This window comes from Hevea brasiliensis, chromosome 11 (genome assembly GCF_030052815.1).
Source record: "Hevea brasiliensis isolate MT/VB/25A 57/8 chromosome 11, ASM3005281v1, whole genome shotgun sequence".
NCBI classification, from domain to species: domain Eukaryota; kingdom Viridiplantae; phylum Streptophyta; class Magnoliopsida; order Malpighiales; family Euphorbiaceae; genus Hevea; species Hevea brasiliensis.
In genome coordinates, this window is record NC_079503.1 from 98,656,758 (window position 1) to 98,667,884 (window position 11,127).

The window sequence follows — 11,127 nt, forward strand, 5'->3', positions numbered from 1 at the left end:
CTATTAAACACAGTTTAGTCAAACAATTTCATAAACACAGTGTTGCCAAAGTCATACACAACTTAAGCCATGACACAAAATTTCCGATCAATGCCGCGTTGTACACTACGACAAAGCAATCTCAACCCCATTAATCGAAATCAATGAGGGAGGTGGCTAGCTAGCTAATGAGTACTCATCCGATCTACAACCTCAACTGGCAAGCCAGAGAGGGAGGAAAATAAACGATCTCAACCCTATAAATGGAGGAGGAATAATGTGGTACTGTCATGCTAAGTGTGAACATAAAATCAATTCAAAACAATTTATACAAACAATTTATGAGAAATCTGATCACTTTCCAAAGTCACATTTATGATTATAAAATGGCAACACAATACATAATTAATCAAAGAAGTCAAATTTTTGAGAATAAAATATTTAAACAATTATTATTGTGCACAAACCTGACTTGAGTCGCCTTTAAGCCTTGACTCAGTCTCTTCGAGTTTCCAAGTCTTTTTCAGCAGAAACACACAATTTCACCGTGTTTCAGTACCATAACTTAGCATGAATCCAAAAAATAAATTTCACTTCATTTTTACCTAGCTTTAATGGACTAATTACGACGTTCTCGAAGTTTTTGTGTTTCGGGTTACTATTCATTATACTATTCAAGTCAAATTGTTGACTTTTTAAGGCTTAATAGGTATGGGAACTCCAACTTCAGCCACATACCACATTTTGATTGCAAAACTTGTTGGTTTTGGTCATTTTCTCAAAGCTTAAGTCCTTTTTGCAAAATTGTCAAATTTTAGTTTTGGTGCTCCTAGTTGCACTATTCCATTGGTCAATCTACTGTTAGAATTTGGCAAACCTTCCTTCATAGAAAATGTTCCTTATTGTTTTAAATTTATTCTCATTTTTGGATCACCTCAATCGGAGTTTTGTAGCTCAAGTTATAGCCAAAATACAATTACTGTTCATGTGCACTATTCATGCTGCAATTTTGGTTCTGGCAGATTTTTGATCCAATTTTGTTCAGTAATTTGATCAAGTTAAGTTCATAATTTGGTCTAACTTTCTTCATATAAAATGTTCTACTATGTCTTAAGTTTCCATCGGTTTAAGAATCACCTAAATCAGAGTTTTCTAGAGAGAGTTATAGCCATTCAAACATTACTGCTCAAATGGCAATTCTGCAGTTTTGCAGGTACAGTAACTCAACTTTGCTCAATAATTTGAATGGCTTAATGGCATAATTTGGATTTATGTTCTTCATGAAAGTTTTAGGTCTATATCTCATCTAATCACTGGTAAAATTTCAGGTCAATTTGACCTGTCTAGCTTGAGTTATGACCAAATGAACAAACACTGTTCATTTGGTCAATTTGTGCAGTGGCAGCCTGCTCTCATTTCACTTTGGTCAATTGGTTCACTAAGTTTTAGTCAGTTTTTGGCCATGGTTCCTTAATGAAAATTGTGCTATTTTATATCTATTTTCATTCCCAATTGGTGGCATATCAATTGGACTTGTAAAGTTTCCGTTTTGGTCCTTCAAAGTTGGCTTGGTCATGCTGCCAGCAGCATGACCATTTACCCTACGAATTTGACCTTCATTCCAATAATTCCCACACATCTCCTTTGGTCATTATTGACCATTTTTCAGCTCACAATAGGTCAAAGTCATCATTTATGCATTTCTCCAAATTTTGGTTCACAAACCCTAACATTCAAACCCTAACTCATTTAATTATTGCAATTAACTACATTTAATGGTTTTAATGCTAATCATTCAACTAATTAAGGTTTCTACACTCATTCAAAACCCTCAAACCATACAAAATCATACTCCCTCCAAGCTGGACGAAATTTCAGTTTAGTCCTCTTCACATATTTGTTTCATTTAATCAAGTTCTAAGCTCACTTTCACAACTAATTATGCATTTAAAGAAGTAAAATGGTAAGTTAGCACACTAACCTTTCTTAAATCCTCCAAACCCTATCTTTAACTCTTCTTTCTTCTTGTAATCTTCTTCTTAAGTTGAGATTACAAGTTCTAGTGAGGTATTTAAGGGAATTATTTGGATTAAGTGAAGAAAATTAAGCTTAAATGTAAGCTTAAATGGAGGACCATTCATGGAGGAATTTGGGAGGAAAGTGGGGCGGCAAGGAAGAAGAAAGAAGAAGAGATTTTCTTTTTTTTTTCTTTTGTTTTCTTTATTTATTTTAGGTTATGGAAGACTACAAAAACCTAATTAATTGATTTATTAATTAATTCTTTTATGACATCATGCATGAGGTCATGCATGATGTCATCACCCTTTTTACTTTTTCATTTTCCTCTTTTTTTTTTCTATTTTTCTATTAGTTCTTTAATTTAATTCTCGATTCCGAAATTTTCTTTTCTTCGATTCTATTTGACAGCTAGGTCAGGAGTCAGCTCTCGGGGTCAATTGACCAAATTGCCCCTCGCCGGTTTATCCCGGTTTGCAAATAATCCAATATTTCTTCCGGCTCCCTGACCTAATCATTTGACTGGCTTAACAGTTCTTTTTCGTGATTTTCTCTTTTCCACTATGTTTATAATGGTCCTAAGGACCGCAGCGTCACATTTTACGGTTTGAAATTTGAGTTTAAAACGACTTCGCAGTCGTTCCCGAGGAGGTCACCCATCGCTGTGACTCTCGGCTCGTTTAACTTCTTATGTTCTGTTTTTCTTATTATACTTAACTAATTGGACATTACTAATTATTTGTGTTTATGGTTTCTCTAGTTGTCTTAAGTGTGGTTCTAATTCCCTTAATTGTCCGGACCAAAACCGGTCACCGGAACAGTGAAATCTACCAGGCTATGCAAACGGGGGTGTTACAGCCTCTTCACATCAGCCCATTTCTTCATTTTCTTTGCTGCCTTAGCCAGAGATGCCCGTGCCATGTCAAGTTTCTCCTTCCAGCCCTTAGCAAATTTGAAGGCTCCCGGACTCTTACCTTGATAAGGCGTCCCAATAGTGTGCGGAGCTAATGGCTGTTGTCCAGTGGCTAACTCAAATGGTGTAGCTCCTGTGGCTTCACTCCTCTGAAAATTATAATAGAATTGCACTGCGTCCAGCAATTCAACCCAGTTCCACTGGTTAGCTGTCACATAATGCCTTAAGCATAGCTCTAACAGCGCATTAATTCTCTCTGTTTGGCCATCAGTCTGCGGATGGAAGCTAGTAGAAAACTGGAGCTCAGTGCCAAGCATCTTAAAGAGTTCAGTCCAAAATCTCCCAACAAACCTGGTATCTCGATCATTGACTATAGAGCAAAACACTCCCCAGTACTTGACCACATACTTGAAGAATAGCCTGGCTACATCCCTTGTGTCAAACCTCTTCGGTACTGGGACAAAAACCCCATATTTGCTGAACCGATCAATAATCACCATGATATTGCTGCATCCTTCCACAGTAGGTAGGCCAATAATGAAGTCCATTGACATGCTCTCCCATGGCCTCTCTGGAGTGGGCAATGGTTCAAGCAACCCTCCAGGCTTCTGCTGCTCCACCTTGTCCTGCTGGCAGACAAGACAAGTCTTCACGTATAGCTCAATGTCATCCACCATCCGTGGCCAATAATAGGCACATTCCACTAGTGCCATGGTGCGCCTAGCACCAGGATGTCCAGCCTATAGAGAATCATGGCACTCCTTTAAGACCTCCCTCCTCAAGCTTCCCCATTTAGGGATGTACACACTCCCTCTCTTAGTGCGTATCAGACCATTGTCCAGCCAGAATCTCCGAGTCTTCCCCTGGCTGATCATCTCCATGAGACATTTAGCTTGAGGGTCTTGCTGCATCCCCTTTCTGATGCGATCAAGAAGTGCTAGATTAGGCTAGGAAGTGGCTGCCAACTCTACTTTGCGACTCAAAGCATCAGCCATAAGATTAGCACGCCCTGGCTTGTATTCCATGGTGAAGTTAAAATCTGCCAAGAAAACCTGCCATCGAGCCTGTTTAGGAGATAACTTCTTCTGAGTCAAGAAGTAACTAGTGGCCACATTATCTGTCTTCACCACGAACTTAGACCCCAATAGATAATGCCTCCATGTCCTCAGGCAATGGACCACTGCAGTCATCTCCTTCTCCTGCATAGTATAACGCCGCTCAGTCTCATTCAACTTACGGCTTTCATAAGCGAAGGGATGTCTTTCTTGCATAAGGACTCCCCCTATGGAAAAATCAGATGCGTCGGTGTGCACTTCAAACTCCTTAGAGTGATTTGGAAGTGCAAGAACTGGCTCCTCCATGATGGCCTTCTTCAAAGCATCAAAGGCCTTTTGACACCGAGAATCCCAATCCCAAGGCCTCTCCTTCTTCAGAAGATCCGTCAAGGGTGTTGCAATAGAGGAATAACCCTTGGTGAACCTGCGGTAATAGTTAGCCAAACCAAGGAAATACTGCAGTTCGAGAACCATTTTAGGAGGCTCCCATTCGGCAATGGCCTTCACTTTAGACTCATCCATACAAATCCTGCCATGCCCGATAATATGACCAAGGAAAGGCACCTCCTGCTGAGCAAATGTGCACTTCTCCTTTTTGACATACAGTTAGTTCTCCCGAAGCACCTTAAATACCTGTCTCAAATGCTCCATATGCTCCTGGAGCGTCTTGCTATATACTACTATATCATCAAGATAAACCATAACAAAACGATCCAAGAACTCATGGAAGACCTTATTCATCAAAGTACAGAAAGTAGCAGGTGCATTTGTTAAACCAAAAGGTATCACTAAGAATTCATAAGAGCCATACGAAGTGACACAAGCGGTCTTCGGCTTGCCTCCTTCAGCGATTCTGACTTGATAATAACTCAGTCGAAGATCCAATTTAGAGAACCACCGTGCCTCCCCTAATCGATCAAACAGATCAGCAATGAGTGGGATAGGATATTTATTCTTTACCATTACCTTATTTAAGGCCCGGTAGTCAATACACATCCGAAGAGAACCATCCTTCTTTTTTTCAAAGAGAACTAGCGCACCATATGGAGCTTTCGAGGGTTGAATAAAGCCTGCATCAAGAAGCTCCCTCAATTGCTTTCTCAGCTCCTCTAGCTCCGGTGGAGCCATTCGATAAGGAACACCCGAAGGGGGTTTAGCTCTAGGCTCTAGTTTGATATGGTGATCAACTTCCCTTTTTGGAGGAAGTCTTCTTGGCAGCTCCTGTGGCATAACATCATGGAATTCATCCAAGACAACTTCAATCTCCCTTGGTAAGATAAGCTTTAGCGGCTCCTCATCATGTTTCAAAGCCACCAAATAAGTAGGCTCATCATGCCTGATCCCTTTTGCAATCTGCATAGCTGAAAAGGTGGCATTCCTCGCTTTTCCCCTCGATAGCGGGACAGTACAAGTGCCTCCCTCATTTAAGATGCACATATAATTTGCCAAGGGGATAGGGATAGCCTTGACTTTATCCATGAAATCCACACCAAGAACACAAGGATAATCATCCATAGAGACAATAGAAAAGTCCAAGTTACCGTGCCACTCACCTAGTTTAACCGGCACATCACGAGTTACTCCATGGATTGGACTTGGGTTGGAGTTGACAGCTTTAAGCTAACCCATTTCTAGTGAGTAGCGGATCCCCAAACGCTGCGCTTCCTCAAGTTTAAGAAAATTGTCAGAAGCACCAATATCGACTAAAGCTCTTACCTCTTTTCCTCCAAGAGATGCTTGACAAAGAGGCGTCCCATCTTCTCCTTTGTAGCCTCCTTCGGCTTTGCTTGAATAGCTGCAAGCTGTAGTGATCCCATGCTGGCACCTTCCTTTGGTTGAGGACTGGCACTTGCTTGCTCCACTAGTGCGGAAAGGCCAGCCTTCTTTGGACAGTCCCAAGCTCGGTGTGGTCCATCACATAGGAAGCATTTAAGTGGCGGCCTGTCCCCATGCCTCCTGAAGTGTTGGCCTTTAGAAGGTCCCTCTTGCTTCTTGTGTTCTTTGAACTTCTTAGACCCTCCTTCCTTGTTGTATGTGGGGCGAGAGTTGTGTGAGGAGTCTCCCCCACTCTTTTCCTTATATGGCTTGCTCCTGCCCTTGTTCTTCTCCTTGTCCTTGTCACTACTCTTGTACTCCACCAAGGACTCGGCTATAGCAATGGCCGAAGCAAGGTTGTCGGCTCCTCGCCTCTCCACTTCCATCTTGGCCCAGTGTTGCAACCCATCAAGGAAAGCATAGATGTCACACCCTACTGCTCGTAAGATGTAACATGTTCCCATAGTACACCTAATGAATTACCGTACTTCACCTACCAGTAACTCATTAAATATACTACAAGGGATTTTAAAATAATTTTCGTTCATTTTGGAATTGGTGGGTAAAATTTTTTTTCAATTTTAAAAATCTTTATTTAAAGTCCAAATATAAATTAAATTCTTAGATATTTAAAATCTCCGCAATTTTTACTAAAATTTCGGCAGAGTGCCCTCTATATTTTGAGAAAACAGTTCTTCAAAACCTGAAAATAGAAACACTCCCAATATATTTCTTAATCACAACTCCATTTGCAACCACCAAACTTCAAATCAACAGCAATAGTAACACTTCAATTCAAAATCTCAATTTCAAATCAAGATTAATATCTCCAAACATTTCATAACTCATGGACATTACGTTTTAAATCATTAATTTACAATCATAAGTTAATTTACAGATGTCAAATCTCAAAAATAATATTATTACAATTTTATTTGTAAAACTGCTCAAATTATAGAGATACATATGCATACTATCATATTTACATCAAACTAAACTATCAGGGTATAGACAAATACCCGTACAAAAATTCTTCAATTGTTCTCCTCTCTAACTGTAGTAGCTCACTCTGCTGCTATGTTCTTTTCTCTATTTGCGACAGCAAGTTAAAGATATCGCTGAGTATATAAATACTCAGTGGTACACAATAAAGCATAAAATGCATAATATAAAACATTTATGAACAAATCATCATTCAAAAATCTCATAATCGCCTTTCACAAATTTTTTTTTTTTCAAATTACATTTATAACAAATCATAATTTTCAAAGCTTAATATAGCATAACTTGATCAAACAATTTAATAAACATAGTGTTGCCAAACAATAACACAACTTAAGCCATGACACAAAATTTTCCGAACATGTCGTGTGTACATCACGACAAGGCATACTCACCCCATTAATCGAAATCAATGAGGGAGGTGGCTAGCTAGCTAATGAGTACTCATCCAAACTCGCCCCTCAGACTGAAAGCCAGAGAGGGAGGAATATAATCAAATATCAAACTCACCCCACAAGTGGAGGAGGAACATATTAATATTGTCATGCCAAGTGTGAATTAAAAACAATTTAAATCAAAAGCGTCATAAATACTTCATCATGGTAATATCACAATTCAATATTTCAAATTATTCAAAACAATTTAAATCAAGTTATTCAAACATTTCATACAATTCAAACCAAAAGTAAAATGTATATTTCATTCACTTTATCAATGAATTTTAAAGCATAGTGATGTTGTGCACAAACCTCAAGCGAGTCGCCTCTTAGCCTTGACTCGGTTCCTCGGGTTCTTTCCCAGTATTCTTTTCAACTGAAACACACAATTTTACAATGTTTCAGTACTAGAACTTAACATAAACCCAAAATAAATTTAGCTTCACTTTTACCTAGCTCTAACGTGCTAAATTCGATGTTCTTAAAATTTTGTGTTTCGGGTTACTATTCATTATACTATTCAAGTCAAATTATTGACTTTCTAAGGCTTAATAGGTATGAAAATTTCAACTTCACCCATATACCACATTTTGGTCACTAAACTTGTTGTTTTTTGTCATTTTCTCAAAACTTAGGTCTTTTAGGCAAAATTGCCAAATTTTCAGTTTTGGTGTCCCTAGTTGCACTATTCCATTGGTCACCTTACTGTTGGAATTTGGCAAAACTTTCTTCACAGAAAATGTTCCCTATTGTCTTAAGTTTATTCTCCTTTTTGAATCACTCCAATTGGAGTTTTGTAGCTCAAGTTATAGCCAAAATACAGTTACTATTCATGCTGCAGATTTTAGTTCTGCAGATTTATTGCTCCAACTTCGTTCAGCAATTTGATCAATTTAAGTCTATAATTTGATATAATTTTCTTCATATGAAATGTTCTGTTTTTCTTATTCATACCTAACTAATTCGACATTACTAATTATTTGTGTTTATGGCTTCTCTAGTTGTCTTAATTGTGGTTCTAATCTCCTTAATTGTCCGGACCGACTCCGGTCCCCGGAACAGTATAATTTACCAAACTATGCAAATATGGATGTTACAATAGAAGGCCTCTTAATCTGGATAATCTGGGATCTCTAGGAGTGTCTCTGAAAATTCTTTGACATAGTCTCGTATGCTCCCTTTCTGAGACAAGCGCCGAAGTCTAGCCTGAGACTCCTTAGTAATGTTCTCGGGGTAGAATTAGCGTTTTAGCTCCTTCTTGAAGTCTTCCCATGTTTTGATGGTGCACAAGCCCTTCTCCTTATCGGCTTGTCTCCTCCTCCACTACACCATAGCAGTATCCACTAGATACAGGGGCGCATGGTCTATCTTCCTAGCATCATCAGTGATGCCTAGCACCTTAAAGTATTGCTCCAAACTCCAAAGGAAGTTATCTATCTCCTTAGCATCCCTAGAGCCTTTAAAGCTACTAGGCTTAGGAACTTTCACACGAGAGGGCATAGCCATGGTAGCCCCCGAAGCATTGGTCCCTCCTCTTGTACTACGGCTATGGCAACAAGAGAGACTTGTTGCTCAACCTCTTTTAACTTCCCTAACACCTTATCCAACTCCTCCCTTAGATGGGTATTCTCATCTACTACCCAATCTACTTGTTCCCTTAGGGACCTATTTTCATCCCTCAAGGCAGCATAATTGTCTAAATGAGAAAGGCACAGGGACTCACCTTCACTGGCCAGCTTGTCGACTGCTGAGTCCAAGGCACCCCGCAACTCTTCATGAAGCTCTTCCATCTTCCCATCGAGCTCCTCCAAGTGGATGTCCATCTCCTCAAAATTCTCCTCTCCCTCAATGAGGTGCAATCTGACTTTGGCGAGACGAGCTTCGAAGTCTCCCAATTCCTCCCTAGCTCGGCCAGGATCCCTTGATTTTCCTCTCCCCTTCCTTCTACCGCCTCCTTGCTCCTCACCTCCAGGAGCAACACTGGTCCCAGGAATAACCTCACTTAGGTCGGAAATTATCACCCCAATAGCAAATCGATGCTCTGATACCACCTATCATGGAGTAAGTGTTTGCTCACCTCAAACTGGGCTTAAACCGTGCTGCACTTAGTCAATTGGGAAAACTAAGTCAGCCTCTCAACTCAAATAGTCTATACAAGATAGACTAAGATGGGTGATAAGTGTGAAAGATGGTGAGAAGGTGAAAGTAAAGTGGAAAACACACTTGGGAGAATTTGGCAAAAGGGAAGTAATTTTATAACTCAAGAAGAGTAGCTTTACAAGCCTAAAACTTCATAAGTGAGCTAAAAATTGGCTAAGTGTTCAAGGAGCTTTGTGGATCTCTCTATGCATGAAAATGAGCCTCAAGACCCCTATTTATAGTGTTTTGGATGAGTTCGAACTCCCCTTGGCGGCCAAAATTCGAAAGGTGGCGGGCTGACAGCTTTCTGGCGGTGAACCTAGTTTTGGCGGGCTGCCAGCGCGGGTGAACCTCGTTTGGGCGGACTGGCAGCCCGCGCGCACCTCGCCTGTCTCGCGCGCACCTAGCGCCCAGCAGCTCCCGTGTAGATTTGAACCTCGTCCCACGCGCGCCTGGCATTCCCACTCGTCAGTTTGAACCTCATTTTCGCTTGCTATCTGCCCACTACTCTCACGTGCCCGTCTGGGCCTCGAGCCCGCGCCTTGCACTCTGAACCTCGTTTTGGACCTGTCTCATCCGCAGGTTGCTCCCACAAGCCCGATTGGCCTTTGGGCTTGCGCTAGGCCTCCTGAACCTCGTTTTGGGGCGCTCCTCGGCCCAGCACGCCAAATGCCTGCAGTGAACCTCATTTTGGGCCCTGGCTCGCACACTTAACCTCATTTGCTCCAGCAGCACCCAGTTGCTCTCCAGCTCGCCCGGTAGGCCTGTTTGGCTAAAAATTCCATTTCCGCCCATGTTGCCTGCCATCAACACGTACCTCCCTCTTGCCCCCACAAGGATTTACACTCGTTGAACCTCACTCTACAAGTAACTTTGCCGAAAAAAATTGGACTTTTGAGAGCTCAATAGTGAGGGTGTCACACTTGGAGAGGATATAATTCTTTTTAAGGAAGGTTTGGATGATTCAAGAAGGCTTAGTGAAGCATAGAGGGCTTGTTGGAGAATTAAACACCTTTCTTTAAGAATGGAAAGGTGGTCAACTTCTGATGAGCAACACATGGAGGACATCTTTGACAGACTTGAGGGAAGCTGCAGTAGAATTCGGACAATTGCTAGAGCCTATTCAAGAATCTGATTTTGGAAAAAAGGTTTTAGAATCTCTTGAGCAAAATGATACAATGCAAAGTACAGAACCCATAAACAATTTGCTATTGAGAACTCAATAGGGTAAGGGTCTTTTCTTGATTTCCAATTCCGCCAAACTGATTGAGAATGATTCTACAGCGTTACAATCTTGTTATGTTGACAATATTGATAAAGGAAAGAAACAAATTGATGGAGAAAGGGTGTCTTCAAGGTATTCATAAACATGCCAATTTCATATTTTATATATATATATATATATATAATTACTCTTTATTATTTTTATTCTTTTTAATTATTAACTTAATAATTTTGGGTGTTATATATATAATTTTGTAAATTTATATTAACTTTTGAAATAAAATTAAGTAAATTCATATCACTTAGTATCAAAATCTCACTCAACAAGTTTATTTATTTCGAAATTGGGAAGCTCATATTATTATTTATATTATTTTATATTATTAAGTAAAAATAATATTTAAATTATTATATTTATTTAAGAGAATATTTTAAAAATATCACAATTATTTTATATCTTTGATTAATATATATATTATACTACTGTATTTTTTATTATATTTATTAAAAAATTTTAATTAAAATAGTTGAAAGTAAAAATTTTAAT